Below are 19507 nucleotides of genomic sequence, written 5' to 3' on the forward strand. Positions count from 1 at the left end.
TAATTTCATAGGCTGCTAATCAATTTCAGAAGAGTGCAACACACAATAGGTAGGAAATAATGTGGAAAGAGGTGAGGGGCAGGACCCTTCATAGCAAGGAGAGAAAAATCCATGGCGTTACTCTGTGTCACTCCAGCTTCATAGTTCTCAATTTACAAATTAGTTACATTTCAAGGTCCATTGTCATTTATTCATTCTTTCATTCATTCATTTAATAAATGTTTATGTAGTAGCATGGCTATAGCTTTGGAGATAAAATGATAAATAAGATAAGGTCTTGCTATGAGAACAAGTATACTACTCTGGATATACAAACAAATCATTGTGATACAAGAAAATTTTCATGACGAAAGTATGAAAGTCAGCTGTTTGGAAAAAAGGACATGTTGTCTTCAATAAATAACTGTATTGAAAATGGCTGGAATATAAAACCAAAGGACCAAAGCCTGTTTGACCCATAATGTACCTAAGACACAGTTAAATAAAAAAAAAAAAGGATTACTTCAGCTACCTCTTATGGTCTTTCATTTTACCATCTTATTTTCATGAAAGATTAAGACAGAGTAAGCAACCCTGAACATGAGTAACCTGTTATCATTCTATATTTAAATAGAATAAAATCTTAACACATCAGTTGCTTCTCTAGCTCTTCCATATTACAGAATTCCATTGTATTAGATGAAGTATCCAAATTCTTCATTTTCTAGATAACACAAAGTCTTCACTTGAGGGAGGGAGATGGTCATTGCCGAATAAACCTAGATCAGTGGGTGGGAGTGTCTGGAGACCAGCAGCTTTGGAGCGGCCTTAAGGTACCTCGGGGGATCTGAACTCCTGTGTCCTCCCAGCTGGTAGAGTAAATGAGAAGACAGTTCTGAGCAACTGTGTCATTCAGGCTTCTGTCAGGAAACAGATGCACACTCAACCAAGATTCTGAGAAACCTTATTGAAGGGACAATTTACAGAGGTATGGACAGGGCTAAAGCTACCAACAAGCAATGCTGAAGCACCCAGAGGCTGACAACACTAGGAAGCTGTTTCCATCTCTAGATGTGAAGGAGTGTCTTAGTCAGGAGAAAAAATTAGACAGAGAAACAGATCCAAAAGGATATATATGTATGTATTGTACGGAATTGGCTCACGCAATTATGGCGTTTAAGAAGCTACAGGATCTGCAATCGGCAATCTGGAAATCCAGGAGAGCTGGTGGGTCTGAGTTCCAGTCCGAGTCCTAGACCGAGTCTGAAGGCCTGAGAAGCAGGAGAGCCAATGGTGTAAGTTCCAGCCTGAGTGTGAGTCCAAAGACAGTCAGATAGAGAGAAATAATTTTCTCTTACCTCAGACTTTTATCCTGGCCATCAAAAGATTGGATGAGGCCACACTCTGGAGGGCAATCTGTTTTACTTAATCTACTGATTCAAATGGTAATCTCATCCAGAAACATTCTCACAGACACACTCAGAAATAATGCTTAACCAGATATTTGGGCACCCCACGGCCTCATCAAATTGACATGTGAAATTAACCACGACAGAGGCACAGGATGAATAGGGTTCTCAGAGCCTTGCATGAGCTGGAGTAGCGAGTCTTGAGAAAGGATCTGTGGTCGAGAGAGGCACAGCTGCTATCAGAACAGCTCCCAGGCAGGGAGGAAGAGGAGTGAATAAACACCCCATTCTTTCTCTCTGCACACCCATCTTCTGCCACTGCATTCCATTGGCCCAACCCAACCGAAAGCCAGTGGACCTTGGAGTCTGAGTGATACAGTCAGTGGTGTAGGGCAGCCTCCTGGGGCTCAGGGCAGGCAGACGAAGAGGAGAATAGGAGGAGGGGCAAATGGAGACTACCCAGCACAGAAACTCCAGAGCTTTTTTGGAAGTACTTAGTAAGGGAAAAGACGGTCACTTATAGCCAGGGAGGGCTTAGAGTCATTTTAGATCTTAGCATTAAACAAAATGAAGCATCAAACCAAAGAGGGACTTATTCCATACCACGTATATAAGTTTCGGGCATCCAATTGCATATGAATGCATTTATTAGTTAGAGATCTATAATTCTGAGAATGTATTTGTGTGTACATATCTCCTCTTTAAGGCTGTAAGCTATTGTAGGGAAAAGACTACCTTAGAGTTTTATTTTTCCAACAGTGCCTTGAACATGGTAGGTTTCCATAAATATTTGCTGAAGAACTATTTCCACTTCTTTTCTTTGAATCTCATAGGAGCTGATGAAATGCAATATAAGAAAACAAGACAGGTCTCCTAAGTGTCATATGGAATCAGCCAGGGAGACTTTTAGCACAGCAGGTAGTGAGGATGGAACTAAGTTGCTTTGTCTAAGACTTCTTAGAGCTCATTCATTCCACAAATATTTACGGAGCAGCCATGCTGTGCCAGACAGTGTGTTAGGCTCTTAAGATACAACGATAACGTTTTCAGGAAGAAATCTATTAAGTACCTGAACTGCTCATTTTGTTGACATGCAACCAGCCAATTTCCACACAGCTGTTTGGGCCAGCCTTACAGACATCTGAGTCAGTTAAGCCAATGAGATGAGCTGCTCTGACCCATGTATTCTAGCCCCGTAGAAAAAGCCTTCATTTTGCTGTCCACAGCCTTACAGCAGATTTATTCCTTGACTGAACTTGGGTAACACAGACACAGTGCTATGGGTCATGACCACACAAGTTTAATTAAGCTATGGCTATACCACTTACTCAAAGCTCCTCCCAAGACTTGGGCCCAGTGATGAGGGGCCCTTGAAACTGAGGAGTTCAAGTAAGAAGAGTAGTCACAGAATAGTTAGGCTTTCTTTACTAATGTCAAATGCCAGCACCTCCCTTGGGGGAGCATCTTTTGTATCTGCAGAAAAAACAATGTCCCCCATCCATTCATTTCAACTGGCTTCCCCTTCTGGACCCTGAGGCATGAAAAGCTGCTGTTTAGAAGCCAGGAAAATTCAGTGGGGAAAGGAAATCTCTTCAATAAATCGTGTTGGGAGAACTGGGAAACCACATACGGAAGAATGAAATTAGACCTCTATCTTAGACCACTCACAAAAATTAACTTGACATGGATTAAAGACTGTGATATTTTGATTTATAATAAGAAATATATATATATTTGGTCTTTGCCCTGTTCCTGGCACAGTTTCTAAAACGCTTGGAATTTCTTAAATGATGAGAGACATAAAGGTGTCTTTTGTTATGTTAATTAGGTGACTTATGGAAAGCCCAAGGTAACCGAGGATGGGACTGGTTTCCTGGGGAACCAACCAAATGGTTAGAAGGTTGCAAATGGTTAGAACTGAAACTTCAGTCCCACCCTCAGACCTCCTGGAGGGGACAGGGGCTGGAGATTGAGTTCAGTCACCAATGGCCAATGATTTAATCAATCATACCTATGTAATGAAGCCTCCTTAAAAATCCCAAAGGGTAAAAAAATAAAAATAAAAAAATCCCAAAGGGTGGGGTTTGAGAGCTTCCAACATGGTAAACATATGGAGATGCTGGAAGTGTGACACACTCTGAGATGGCATGGAAGCTCTGAGCCCCTTCCCACATACCTTGCCCTATGCAACTCTTCCATCTGGCTCTTCGTGAGTTATATCCTTCTATAATAAGCTGGTACAGTAATCTAGTAAGTAAAATGTTTCTCTGAGTTCTGAGAGTGACTCTAGAAAGTTAATCAAACCCGAGGAGGGGGGTTGTTGGAACCTCTGATATATAGCCAATTGGTCAGAAGCACAGGTGACATGCTGGGCTTGCAACTGCATGTGAACTGGGAGAGGGGGAGTCTTGTAGGACTGACCCTGTGAGATCTGATATTATCTCCAGGTAGATAGCATCAGAATTGAATTGAATTGAATTGTAGGACACCCAGCTGGTGTCAGAGTATCGCTTGGGTGTGTGGAAAAAACCCACACACATTGGAAAGACTTAAAAATGAGAACTGAAACTGTAAAAAAAAAAAAACCTCCTTGACACTGGTCTTGGCAATGATACTTTGGATACCACAGCAAAAGCACAAGCAGCAAAAGCAAAAATTAATAAATGGGACTACATCAAACTACAAAGCTTCTGCACAGCAAAAAAAAAAAAATCAACAAAATGAAATGACAACCTATAGAACGGGAAAAAATATTTGCAAATGATTTATCTGATAAGGGGTTAATATCCAAATTATATAAAGAACTCATACAACTCAATAGCAAACAACCCAAACAATAAGATTTAAATTGGGCAGAGGAACTGCATAGACCTTTTTCCAAAGAAGACATACATATGGTTAACAGATATATATGAAGACATCCTCCACATCACTAACCATCAAGGAAATGCAAATCAAAACCACAATGAGATGATCACCTCACACCTATTAGAATGGCTATTATCTAAAATACAAGAGATAAGTGTTGGTGAGGATGTGGAGAAACGTGCACTGTTGGTGGGAATGTAAATTGGTACAGCAACTGTAGAAAACAGTATTAAGTTTCCTCAGAAAGTTAAAAATAGAACTACTGTATGCAATCTGATTTCTGGGTATATATACAAAGGAAATAAACATAAGATATTGGGCTTCCCTGGTGGTGCAGTGGTTGAGAGTCCGCCTGCCGATGCAGGGGACATGGGTTCGTGCCCCAGTCTGGGAAGATCCCACATGCCGCGGAGCAGCTGGGCCTGTGAGCCATGGCCGCTGAGCCTGCGTGTCGGGAGCCTGTGCTCCGCAACGGGAGAGGCCACAACAGTGAGAGGCCCGCGTACCGCAAAAAACAAACAAACAAAAAAAAACAAAAAAAACATAAGATATTGAAGAGATATCTGCACTCCCATGTTCATTGCAGCATTACATATAAAATGGAATGTTATTCAGTCATAAGAAGGAAGGAAATTCTGCTGTTTGCGACAGGGATGTATCTTGAGGTTATTAAGCTAGTGAAATAAGTCAGAGAAAGACAAATACTGTATAAAATCATTTACATATGGAATTGAAGAGACAAACAAACAGAACCAGAGGGTAGAATGGTGGTTATAGGCCCTGAGGTGGGGTGGGGGAAATGGGGAGATGTCAAAGAGTACAAACTTGCAGTTATAAGGTGAATAAGTTCTTGGGATCTAACTGTACAGCAAGATGATTATAGTTAATAATACTGTATTACATAGTTGAAAGTTGCTAAGAGAGTAGATCTTAAATGATCTCAGCACAAAAAAGAAATGATAGTTTGTGACATTGAAGTGTTAGCTATGGTGGTAATCATTTTGCAATATACAAGTATATTAAATCAATGTGTTGGACACCCCAAACTTACACAATATTATATGTCAATTATATCTCAACAATGCTGGGGACAGGGGAAAGAAAAGCCACTGTTTAGTTGAGCGGGTTCTCTCAGAGCAATACAGCACTGTTTTCCAAGTTCCTTTTCTAGAACCTTGTCTTGCTTCCATAATGCTGGGAAGTGGATTGGAGTCCCCTGCTGTTTGTGTCAAAAAGCAATTCTTTTATGTTGCTCCATGATAAATACTGCTCAGACATTTTGAGTCAAAACTGTGAAATATCCCTTATTGCCTTGCCATTATCCATTCTATTACTAGATTTAAGACTTGTGAATAATACCATATGTGACCTTGGTTAGAGGTTTCTTTTTTTAACCAGGACAAAAACCAGTTGAGTGATCTCTTCAAGTAGGGTGTGTCAGTATTTGAACATTCTACATACTTGTTAAGAATCTCTATTATTTGATCTCAAAAATTTCTGTAACAGGATGGAATATATTTTCTCCAGAATTTAACTTTATGCCCATTATATCTATCATGGGCTCTGAGACACATATTAGAATGACTGAACTAATGTCAATCAAAGGTTTACCCTGAGTAGTGTCGATCAAAATTGAGAATTTGCCAGCTTGCTTAATATGATCATTAGTAATATCTTTTAATTAACTTTCTGATAGTCTCATTAGTTGAACTTCTGGTTTAGAAATGAGAAAAATATGGATGACATGTCTTCCCTCTCTATTTTCAAATTTTTTTTTTTTTTTTTTTGGCAGTACACGGGCCTCTCACTTGTTGTGGCCTCTCCCATTGCGGAGCACAGGCTCCGGACTCGCAGGCTCAGCGGCCATGGCTCACGGATCCAGCTGCTCCATGTCATGTTGGGTCTTCCCGGACCGGGGCATGAACCCGTGTGCCCTGCATCGGCAGGCAGACTCTCAGCCACTGCGCCACCAGGGAAGCCCCTATTTTCAGATTTTTGACTCAAATTAATGTAGCTTTTATTTTATAGATACCTGTATATATATTTATATATTATAAGCTTTTTGTATTGGGAGATATTTTTATATTTGTTTCTGCCCCCAAAAAAGCATTCCCAAATACAGTAACTTTACATATAATAAATACTCCACAAATGTTTGTGGAATTGAATCTATACAAGTTTTTTGAAAATGATAACATGCAATAACAGGAATAAAATATTCAGCAGAAGACTTGAAGGTAAATTTGAGAATTTCACTCAGAAAGTATGAAAATTAGACATGGAAAATAGAAGAGAAAACAAAATTAGAGACCCAAATAAAGTTCTAGTGAGAGAGAAAAATACAAAAATGAAAGGGGATATTATCAAATAAAAAAATTTTAAGAAGTGAAAAACATGTATTTACAAATTTAAAGGGCCCATTGAGGGCTAAAGTGAATGAAGAAAAAACTCACAACAATTCACATAATTGTGAAGTTTCAGAACCTGGAATAAGGAGTAAGCTTAAAGGCTGTTAGGGGAAAAAGAAGGTCAAAGACCAATGATTAGTAATCATACGGAGCTGCTTTTTGAACAGCAAAATAGGTGGCTATAAAACCACAAAATGGTATTTTGAAAATTCTGAGGAAACATTAGTCCAACCTAGAATTCTGTACAACAAAACTATTATTAATCAGTATCAGAAGAAAATAAAAACATTTTGGGGCATTCAAGTTCTCAAAAATCTGCTTTCCATATATCCTTTCTCCTGAAGCAAAAGGAAGATGTGTTCCACCCAAGCAAAGGAGTAAACCAATAAAGAGGAAGACAGGCAACAAGAGATCAACACAGGATCACAGAGACTCTTTAGTATTGTGGCAAAGAGAAGGTCCAGGATGAAAGCCACATGTTAAGCCCAGGGGCCCAGAGTTCAGATTACATCAGGAGGTGAAAGGGTTTCAGGAGACATACCGATGAGGGAAAAATTAAATGGATACAATTCTTTATCATTTGCTCATGCTAAGATGATTTATTTTACATCTGTATAGGAGTGCTTAGAGAGGACAATCATGGTTTACATTGATGAAAACACCAAGGCAACTATCAGCTCCAGAAAAAACCCCAAAAATTTGTATAAGAAACTAAATATATTTATATCATGTTTTATATCTCAGTTTGAACAATTTTAACATAATCATAATAACTATTGCTGGGAACATGAAGGAAAAGAAATTATGTGTATGTAAATGTATGGAAAAGAGAGTGTAAGAGAGCTAAATTTTCATCTCCATTAAAGAAAGATAAAAATTGTTAAGTTTAAAAATCATAAAATAGTAGTATAAGCCTATTATTTAAAAATATTGTGGTACATATAAAAAGAAACAAAAGAGGTGAAAGTGATTATCTCCTTAGGTGAGCAGAACTCACAGGTGGAGAATAGTGGAGCTGAGCATAAAATAAAAATTAAATTAAAAATCACATCATGATTTCCCCAAATTCATGCAACTATATTAATATAATATAACATAACATAATGTAATATAATTAGTTTGAATGGGCTACTCAGTTACAATCCTTAATAACAGAAATATTTGAAACTAGTATCTTAATTTTGTCAACTGATCTAAATTAGAATTTATTATTTGTTATTTATTATTTTTTCCTATTTATATTCAAAAGTTACTGAGAAAGCTTAAACATTTGAAAAAAGCCATTTTGAAATAGAAAGTAGCTAAGTAAGGCACAGAAGCTAAGTTAGCGCTCTGAGCATTAAACTGTGCCATTAGCTACCCACCGACAAAAAATAAAATTATTTAATTTTTAACTTGAAGAAAAAGAAACACAAATTAGGATGGGAAGACAAATTTTTCCTAGCATTAAGGTCTTAAAAGTATGTAAGGTGTAGATCATTATAGAATGAAAGGAATACTTATCTTCATGTGAACTTGGGAACCTAAACCAGTCCATCATTAATCTTGCTTAAATATTTCCTTGTCATTCCATTCCATATGATCATCTTTAACTTACACTAATTTGAGGGCCTCCTAATTGGATTCCATTTACTGATTGAGAAAATATTTAAAGATACTGAAATCTAATAAGAGGTTGAGAAAGCTTCAGACCAAATTCAGAAGAAGGAAAGAACCCAGAGATATAACGATGTAAGCCTAAGAGTCAAAGATACTTTAGCTTTGAAGGCAGTTATGATCTAGAAAAAATGGGCATGAATTTTGTTTTATAAAAGCTTCACACACACATATATATAAATATATAATTAATATTTACAACAAATGTACCTTGTATATTGGGAGGGGGATAAATAAAGCTAAAGATTCTTGTACTCCTTAGAGAGAAGTGAACTGTACTAACTAATATTTGAATTTAATATATTATAGGTCTTTACTATAATTCCTAGGGAAACCATTAACATAATAGAAACTAATAGTAGAGAGGAACATGGAATAATAAAATAGAGTCAATCAGTCCAGAAGTAAGCAAGGAGAGAGAAAATAAAACATAAAATAGGTGAGAAAGAAGATGATAGATTTAAACTTAAACCCAATCTATATGAGTAATTATATTGAATGTAAATGGACTAAATGCTTCAATTAAAACACTAAAAATTGTCAGACAGGATAAAAAACCAAATCCAAGTATATAATACTTAAAAGAGAAAAATATAAAGCACAAAGCAGTCCTGAGGAAAAAAAAAACAAAGCAGGAGGCATAACCCTTCCAGACTTCAGAAAATACTACAAAGCTACAGTAATCAAAACAGTGTGTAGTGACACAAAAATGCACATATGGATCAATGGAACAGAATAGAGAACCCAGAAATAAACCCACACACCTATGGTCAATTAATCTTCGACAAGGGAGGCAAGAATATACAACAGGAAAAAGACAGTCTCTTCAGCAAGTGGTGTTGGGAAAGTTGGACAGCTGCATGTAAATCAATGAAGTTAGAACACACCCTCACACCACGAAAAAAATAAACTCAAAATGGCTTAAAGACTTAAATACAAGACACCATAAAACGTCTAAAAGAGATATAGGCAAAACATTCTCTGACATAAATCATACAAATGTTTTCTTAGGTCAGTCTCCCAAAGCAATAGAAATAAAAGCAAACATAAACAAATGGGACCTAATCAAACTTACAAGCTTTTGCACAGCAAGGGGAACCATAAACAAAATGAAAAGACAACCTACAGACTAGGAGAAAATATTTGCAAATGATGCGACTGACAAGTGCTTAATTTCCAAAATACACAAACAGCTCATACAATTCAATAACAAAACAACAAACAACCCAATCAAAAAATGGGCAGAAGACGTAAATAAACATCTCTCCAAAGAAGTCATACAGATGGCCAACAGGCGCATGAAAAGATGCTCAACATGGCAAATTATTAGAGAAACTCAAATCAAAACTACAATGAGGTAGCACCTCAAACCAGTCAGAATGGCCACCTTTAAAAAGTCTGCAAATAACAAATGCTGGAGAGGGCGTGGAGAAACGGGAACGCTTCCCACCTACACTATTGGTGGGAATGTAAACTGGTGCAGTATGGAAAACAGTATGGAGGTTCCTCAAAAAACTAAAAAGAGAATTACCATATGATCCAGCAATCCCACTCCCGGGCATATATCCAGACAAAACTATAATTCAAAAATATACATGCTCTCCTATGTTCATAGCAGCACTATTCACAATAGCCAAGACACGGAAACAACCTAAATGTCCATTGACACATGAATGGATAAAAAAGATGTGCTACATATATACAATGGATTATTACTCAGCCATAAAAAGATTAAATAATGCCATTTGCAGCAACATGGATGGACATAGAGATTATCATACTAAGCGAAGTCAGAGAAAGACAAATACCATAGGATATCACTTATACGTGGAATCTAAAATATGACACAAATGAACTTATCTACAAAAAAGAAACAGACTCAAAGACATAGAGAACAGACTTGTGGTTGCCAAGGGGGAGGCAGTATGGGGGAGGAATGGAGTGGAAGTTTGGTGTTAGCAGATGCAAACTAGTATATATAGGATGGATAAACAACAAGGTCTTACTGTATAGCACAGGGAACTACATTCAATACCCTGTGATAAAACATAATGGAAAAGAATATGGAAAACAATGTATGTATATGTATAACTGAATCACTTTGTTGTACAGCAGAAACTAACCCAACATTGTAAATCGACCATACGTCAATTTTAAAAAAGTAGAATGGCCAAACTACAGTGTATTTATACAATAAAATACTATACACAGGTGAAAAGGAATAAACTGAGGCTACACACTGTAATATGTACAAATCTTAAACACATAATGTTGAATGAAAGAAGCAAAACACAAAGGAATCATATAGTATGATTCTGTTTATAAAAGTTCAACAACAAGTAAATGTAAATTATATCATTTAGAGATACATATATAGATGGTAAAATTATAAAGAAAAGCAAGAAAATGACTGCCTTAAAATTAGGATAATTGCTACTTCTGGGATGAGAGACAAAGTATGACCAGGAAGAGGCTTATGGTGGGTTTCTGGGGTATAACAATGTTCTATTTCTTGACCTGGGTGATAGTTGGATAAGAATTCATTCCTAATTATTCAGTTTACTATAAAGTCATATTTACCTATTTTTTTGTATTCAAGTTCTATTTCTCAATTGAAAAAATTTACAATTCTCAAAACAGGCTGTATTTCTCTTGACTATATTTTTCTTTTCATTTAGCTGACAAATATCTGATCTTTTTCTAATGGTCCTCATAAATTCCCCTTTTCTATGACTCTTTCCTCTTTACTTCCAGACAGAGTTAGATGTTGCATTTTTGCTACACAAATCATCTGATAAATGTCTCTGCTGAAGCATTTACCCCCGTGTAATGTTATCTGTTTACGTGTTGGATTATGTGTGTGTGTGCACATACATGTGCACACATATGTGCACGCACACACATATACTTACCTAGATGTGTGTTGTCCAATATTAGAGGCACTGGCCACATGTGCTCTTGTTTTAAATATAAATTTATTTATTTTTACTTATTTATTTTTGGCTGTGTTCGGTCTTCGTTGTGCATGAGGGCTTTCTCTAGTTGCGGCAAGCGGGGGCTACTCTTCATTGTGGTGCACGGGCTTCTAATTGCGGTGGCTTCTCTCGCTGCGGAGCACAGGCTCTAGTTGTGCGGGCTTCAGTAGTTGCGGCACGCAGGCTCAGTAGTTGTGGCACATGGGCTTAGTTGCTCTATGGCATGTGGGATCTTCCCGGACCAGGGCTCGAAGCCTTTTCCCCTGCATTGGCAGGAGGATTCTTAACCACTGCACCACCAGGGAAGCCCATCTTAAATACGCTAGTCCAAATTGAGATGTGCTGTAAATTAAAGTACACATTGGATTTTGAAGACCTAGTATGAAAAAGGCATAAAATATCTCAGTGGTTTTTTTTTTATTTAAAAAAATTTGGGTTACAATGCTTAATGTGAGACTCAACTCAAAATGGATTAAAGACAAATATAAGACCTAAAACTCCCAGAAGAGAACAGAGAGAAAGCTTTTTGACATTGGTCTTGGCAATTATTTCTCAGATATAACACAAAAATCATAGGCAACAAAAACAAAAATAGACAAGTTGGACTACATCAAACTAAAAAGGATCCACAAAGCAAAGAAAACCATCAACCTATGAAATGGTTCTCCCATTTTTTTGTAAACCCTACATCTGATAAGGGGTTAATATAATTAATTAGTATATTTTTATATTAATTTAATGTTAGTGATAATATTTGTGATATATTAGGTTAAGTAAAATAAATAATTAAGATCTATTTTACCTGTTAACTTTTGCTTTTTGTTAAATGTGGCTAGTAAAAAGTTTAAAATTACATATGTGGCTTGCATTGTTTTTATTGACTCTTTGTTCTTTCAGGGCAGGCTGTTGGTCAGGATTCTATCTCACTATATTCAACAGAAAAATCTCAAAATAACAGTGGTCTGAATAATTCAGAACTTTATTTCTCAGGATCAAAGTAGTTTCAGAGATAGGCAAGTGAGGGCTATATGGTGGCTTCATCAATTCATAAGGGACATAGGTCCCTCCAGCTTTCTGCACCCTCATCCTTGTTCGTAAATATGCTCATCAGAGAGGCTTCCCTTCTCTGGTGGCACAGTGGTTGGGAGCCCGCCCGCCAATGCAGTGGACACGGGTTCGTGCCCCGGTCCGGGAAGATCCCACATGCCGCGGAGCGGCTGGGCCCGTGAGCCATGGCCGCTGAGCCTGTGCGTCTGGAGCCTGTGCTCCGCAATGGGAGAGGCCACAACAGTGAGAGGCCCGCGTACCGCAAAAAAAAAAAAAAAAAGCTCATCAGAGATAGAATTGCAAATGATGCCAAAATAAACTACAAGTAAATATGTATTTACCTCCATTAGAATCCATTACAGAGAGAGAGAACTTCTGTGGGAGGCTCACAGAGAGCATCCAGATACATTGTTTTTGAAATATTTACACTTAAGATGGAAATGTTTTAACTTAGGTACCTAAAGGAATGTGTGGTTAGCATGTCTTAAAGTCTCTCCTTCAAATATCAGATGTTTCAAGTGAGCTTTTGCCAAGGGCTGGATCAGAGGCAGGACTGAAATCTCCTAGGAGTGCCTATGAAGAGCCTATGTTTTGTATTGTTGATTAAAGAGAGAGCCATATGCTTTAGATAACAGGTATGCAGGTGGCAAAGCCAACATTCTGTTGTGCAAATTTAGTATCCTGACTTGTATGCTAGCCCAGATGGGGGGCTACCCTATTTGTGCACACAGATGATAACAGGGTATCTGTGCAAAGCCAGATTTTACTCAGAAAAGAACTTTGAATCAGTGAATGCACTTGAACAAGAATTTGGTTGAAAACCCTCGCTCAAAGGTGGATTAGAGTTTGGGACTGGGAAAAGGCAGGTGGAACAATCTGGCAGTTTCAACCGTAAAATAACTTAAGCATAGTCTGGGTAGAAGAATGAATTTTAGAAGGGTGGACCCTAAAGAGTGAGCTGAACAATATATTCTGAGATTCTGAATAAGTCAACCTGTGGCTAGGGATTTTGTCTATTTGAACGTTGGAGACTGTCTAATATCTACAGTGATTATAGTTTTTGTTTAGTAAATGTGTGTTAGCCTGATAGCAAATTTTACTCACACTGTTATTTGAATATGTGGTAGAAGTTCAACACTTTTTTTTCTTTCTGTTTTTTTCCCCCAAGATTCCTTCCATTGCATCATCCTACCGTAAAGCTTCTGGCCTGGTTGGAAAGGATGGAAGTGGTATTTTCTCTACAATCAGAAGAACTCTATGAACTAGGTCCTTCAAGTTTGGCCAGTGCCACACTAAAGGGAAAGATAAAGAGTTTGTAATATCTTCTAAGATAATAGCTTGGATTGCTTGTTTATACTTGGCTGCATAATCCCTCTGAATGACAGAAGCTGAATATTATTGCAGTATTTCTCTTTGGATTCTATTTGTAATGTATTCTCCTATTTTTTAGGTAGATGAATTCCTATGGAGACTAGATGAAGGTCATCTGTTTGTTGAGGCAAGTGAGGAAACAGCATTGAACTTTTAAAAAATATGACCACCCTTCCGGCTAATCTGTACCTACTTGATTCTGCAGCTTATTGTTGGCACAGTCCTGGCTGTCTAGTAGATTATAAGTCTTCTGAGAGCAGAGATCATGTTTGTTGGTCCCCACTGTACACCAAGCTCCTAGGATACTACTTTAAGGACTCAGTAAGCAACCAGGAAATATTTTTTGAATGAACAAATAAACCATGAAAAATCTGGAATCTATACTCAGATGAAACAGATTAACCCAGAGATGACTCATGTTCATCTAAATCCAAGAAAATCTGTCTTCTGTAATGTTGAGAAGAAAGCTGATGTAGACCACTGAAGAGATGAATAGTAAACCAATGAGTCTCTAATTTGGGGCAGATGTGGAACATTCCAGGTTAAATGTGGGGTGGATTTCACTTTGAAAATACCCTGAATGAACTACATCTGAGGAAAAAACTAGGACAACCAATTTGACAAAAATTGGAGGCCACTAATAAAATGGTATAGAATTTACTACACACGCACACAGACACGTACACACTCAAGCTGAACACCATCAGTGGATTGTGTCAATGGCAATATCCTGGTTGTGATATTACACTTTAGTTTTGCAAAATGTTACCATTGAAGGAAACTGGGCCAAGTGTATAACAAATCTCTATCATTTCCTACACTGTGTGCAAACCTACAATTATCCCAATAAAATTCCAATAAAAGCAAAAAAATAAAAATAATAAAGAAGGTGAGAGAGAGAGAATTGTGAGAGTACTCGTCAAAACTGTCAGAGTCACAAAACATTGGAGACCATCAAATTAAGACGGAGCTAAAGCAATTCTCACTACGAGCCTGGGAGCTTTCTCAGCTTCAGATGATGGAACAGTTGCTTAAAACAGATATTTTCCCCAAAGTCAAAACTGGGATCCACAAAATGTTAAGAGATTGTGGGAGATTTGAAGTCAAGAGAAAGAATCCGTGAAGTTAAGAAAGACTGATGCTTTTGGTAACCTTTTTGCGGAAGTCACACCAGAGGCAGCTACTCTTTCTATCTCCACTTACTGTTGGCCCTGACAGTGAAGTGTAATACTTTGGGGCTCTATATAATCTAATTTTGTAAAAGGATATTTTTCTTTTTAACCTTGCCATCTTTTGTTTTTCCTTTTCCTTATTAAAAGTCTCTATTAAACTGAAATAGGGCTTCCCTAGTGGCACAGTGGTTGAGAGTCCGCCTGCCGATGCAGGGGACACGGGTTCGTGCCCTGGTCTGGGAAGATCCCACATGCCGCAGAGCGGCTGGGCCCGTGAGCCATGGCCGCTGACCCTGTGCGTCTGGAGCCTGTGCTCCGCAACGGGAGAGGTCACAGCAGTGAGAGGCCCGTCCGTGTACCGCAAAAAAAAAAAACAACTGAAATATACTGCTTATCCAAAGAGGAGAGTCAATATGGCTTTCAGCTTATCTATAATTTTTGGTTAGGTTGATTGAGGTAGATATCTTGAAAGCATGCTTTAAATCTTTCAATCATCTCTTGTGATTATTATTAGCTTCTCTCATAATCCTACATCTCTAGTTTTGTATATTATCAGATTCATTCATTTGTAGTAGTATTGTTTTGTTGCAATAAGAGTGTTAGAGATAACAAGATGAAAAATTCCTTCAATTTGATTACATAACAAAATCAATATTTTCAAGTGTCCTTGTTACCTTTTAAAGCTGTCAGTATATATGTTCGATTTTTATATATTTGCAGCAATATTATAATGACAAATTAAAGTTATGGTTCTCATTTTTGTTCCATGGATTCATTCATTCACCTTTTATTCATTCAATTAGGATTTTTAATTATAAATAAGCACCTGCCACTGTGGTCGGAGTAGATTTAAGGGGAGAACGAATGTCATTCAACCCAATTTAAAATATCCATTTTGAAAATAGAGAAAAACTAAAAAGTGAAGATTACTCTTCAGTACTATTCACCCTTGATTAGAAATATAAGCAAAGTTCATCACAAACTCACCCAATATGCCATCAGTGAATCGTCATCATGTTCATTTTGTCCTTATTGATTCATGCAGACATCCCCGCGGAAATGACCAATAGGGATAAATCTTCACTTTTCTTATTTTCTGTAGATGAAATTTTAAAGAACCATTGCCAAATCTGTCATTCAATTTTCCAACAAGTGTTTAGTAAGCTAACGTATGCTGAAAACTGTCAGAGTGATACCCCACATTAAAGGAATCTGTGTGACCATTAGTAGGTAGGACTGGTATATGAGGATGGACCAAGATGATCCCATCATGCAGCTGGACCAGAAAAAGGAGGTGTCCATTCTTGCTACCTGAATAAAATGAATCACATTCACCTGATATTCCACAAGCTGACCCTCTAATGACAGCAAAAATCAGTGTAGCCAGAGCCTTTGCTTCTACCAGAATTCCTCTGCCTTCAAGCTTAAGAAGAATACAAGGAGGAAGTGAAGCGTCGGATAAGGAAGCATTTTCTGGAACACGGGGTAATCTGTAAATGGGTGATATTAACATCTACAAGAAACATTTTAAAGTCAGAATGTTTATATACCTTTTCACTTTCAAGGAAAAGATGAATGGTCACCAGAAGACACTCCGGGTGTCAGAAAGAAAGGCCATATTTCTCTTTGAGGACATGACCCTAAACAGCTCTATATTTATTGACCTGTTGTTGGCGAGGCCTGACCTATCAGGGCCAAGCATGGCACTAAAAGGAAGGATTTGGGCTTCATCTTTGGAGTGAAGGTCTTGCAAAGAAGTCACGCAGATACAGGGCAGGATATTGTTCTGGGACTGCTGAGAAAGAGATAGGCTGAGGGTTAGGGTTAAGCTTCCCGGGGAGAGATGAGCAGAGCAATTTGCCTGAGTGTTTCTACTGATGAAAATGTTATCCCACAAGATTCTACCTCAGGAGGAGAATCTTGGTTAAAGCCTTGACCCTTTAATCTGTTCGCTTTCAAACAGTGTGAGATCTTTTTGCTCATCCTCAGGAAGACATACAGAAGATCTTGACCTTTCCTACCTGATCCCCTTGACTCAATTTCCTTTCTTGGGAGGTGAGCTAAGCATTATTTGGATGTGTACAGAGTCTCAGTCCCTGAAGAGCTGAAGAATTCTGGTCAGGTTCTTGTTGGGAAAGAAAGTTATGGGTCTTTTGTAAGGAAGGCTACGTCAGCAGGCCTTGTCTACCTCTGTCTTAAAGATACATACTATGGGAGCTGACGGCATTTCTAGCTAGCTTCTTAATGCTTTTCATAATGAGAGAATGGGGTAGAGACATTAGTACACAAGACTTTGGAAGTCTAGGTTTGGGGAGGAGGGATTCAATTTACCCAGTTCTTGCTTTGAAGGCTGACAGCTGTTAAAAAGCTTCTAATGGTATTGTGAACTGTCCTCTGTTGGTCCTCTGTGTCTGAAAGCCCAGATTTGTTTCTAAATTAAAATCTGTCAAATGCTCATATAGATGAGTGTTTTCTGGGTGTAAATTCTCATATACCGCTTTCTCAATCCATGACACGGGCTACTGGAAAGCATGGATGATGCCAGAAAAGCATATTTAAAGAATTTTGAGTTTCAATTTTTTTTAAATTGAAGTAGAGTTGATTTACAGTGTTGTGCCAGCCTCTGCTGTACAGAAAAGTGACTCAGTTATATACATGTAGACATTCTTTTTTTTATATTCTAGCATTTTGAGTTTTAGGGTATACTCTTTTCAGGTAAGGGCTGATTGTCCTAAATTATACAGGAAACGTTTTTCCAAGAACTTATCTGAGGGACCGTTGAAGCTGAGCTCTTATTTTCCGTGTAGGATATTTTTGGCCTGTAATTTTTCTTGCCGGGAGCTATGATTTTAGATGTGGCGCTTTAGCCTTCCCCAGGGGCCTATCTCTATGATCAGGAAGCTCTTTTAGATTTGGTACGAGTGACCTAACTCTTTGGAGCAGCTACGACAACCAGGTAAGTCCTATATTCACTAAAACAGCTAAGGGCTAATAACAAATGGGCCCTACCACCAATGTGAGTAAGTCGTGTTTGATTTAAAGCCAACAGTCAAACAAACAAACAAACAAATAGAACTGTAAAGGACAGGTTTAAGCCATAAACTGAAGTCTCTGGCTGAGGCTTCCGGTAGAGATCTTTAAGGGTCCTGGTGATTCAGCTGATGGATCTGATTTAAAACTAGAATATAATAAACCTGCAAGGGAAAGGTAAGTTACAGCCTGGAGTGAGGTCAGGGCATAGGCAGCTGATACAGCTAATCTCTCTGTCAGGCCAGCTACATTCAAAATTTGGAAGCCAACAGGCATTTTTTCCCTTCTCATTGAGATCCCCATTCCTTTCCCCCCTCTACTCTATTAGACCATGAAGTGCTTTATTTTGACTTGCTTTATAGACTCAAGGTTATAAAGTGAGAGTTTATTGATCTTAGTTCCAACAAAACGTCTTTCATTTTCGTTAAACAAAATGCCTAAAATCTGTTATGTTGCAAGTAATAAATTTGTACTTTCCGTCTTTACAATAGGCTAAAAATGCAGTTAAGAATGAAGCCAACTCCTCAAGCTCCATTAGAGGCGACATGAATTAGTTAAATCAAATTACAACACAAATTCAGACATAAAAAAAAAAAATTTCTCGGAAAATCCATGTCTATGATTCCCAGCTCTTCCTGGAGCTGAAATTGTTATTTTTCATATTCTTTCTGCCTGTAAGAGTATTATTGACAATAATAAAGAATATTTTGTAAATAATTTTAAATTTTAGAAAAGGATAAAGGGGAAAGTAAAACTCAATCTGAATCCATTTATAATAGCATGAAAAGGATAAAATACTTAGGAATAAATTTAACAAAAGAAGTGTAAGACTTATGTACTGAAAACTACAAAGCATTGTTGAAAGAAATTAAAGAGATTTAACTAAATGAACAAATATCCCATGTTCATGGATCAAGGGACTTAGTATTATTAAGGTAGTAATATTCTCCAAATTGATCTACAGATTCAATGCAATCTGTATCAGAATCCTGACTGCCTTTTGTTGGTCAAAACTGATAAGGTGATCCTAAAATTCAAAAGCAAATTCAAGGAACCCAGAAGAGTCAAAACAATCTTGTGGAAAGAGAGCAAAGTTAAAGGACTCTTACTTTCCAATTTCAAACTTTACTACAAAGCTACAATAACTGTGACAATGAGGTACTGTCATAAAGCTAAACATGTAGATCAAAGGAATAGAACTGAAAGTACAGAATTAAATCCATACATTTATTTATTTATTTGGCCATGCCATGCACGTGGCATTGGGGATCTTAGTTTTGTGACCAGGGATTGAACCCGTGCCCTCTGCAGTGGAAGCACAGAGTCCTAACCACTGGACCGCCAGGGAATTCCCTAAATCCATACATTTATGGTTAACTGTTTTTTGACAATGGTGCCAAGACCATTCAATGGGTAAGGAATAGTCTTCTCAACAAATGGTGCTTGGACAACTGGATATCAATGAAAAAGAATGAAATCGGACCCTTTCCTCAAATAATATACAAAAATTAACTCAAAATGGATCATTGACCTAAATATAAGAGCTAAAACTATAAAACTCCTTGAAGAAAACACAGGCATAATCTTTGTGA

The 19507-nt window shown here is 37.7% G+C and overlaps 1 long non-coding RNA gene across 1 annotated transcript in view; it reads right to left on the reverse strand.

The window, feature by feature from the left end:
* Positions 1-725: 725 nt before the first annotated feature.
* The window catches only part of LOC141279634 (uncharacterized), a 37478-nt gene continuing 18696 nt past the window's right edge, over positions 726-19507 (reverse strand). The window contains exons 2-3 of the long non-coding RNA XR_012334215.1: positions 15873-15981; positions 726-1250 (exon numbers count right to left, since the gene is read on the reverse strand). This is a non-coding gene — a long non-coding RNA (uncharacterized lncRNA). The remainder of the gene's footprint in view (positions 1251-15872; positions 15982-19507) is intronic.

This window comes from Tursiops truncatus, chromosome 10 (genome assembly GCF_011762595.2).
Source record: "Tursiops truncatus isolate mTurTru1 chromosome 10, mTurTru1.mat.Y, whole genome shotgun sequence".
Lineage (NCBI taxonomy): Eukaryota > Metazoa > Chordata > Mammalia > Artiodactyla > Delphinidae > Tursiops > Tursiops truncatus.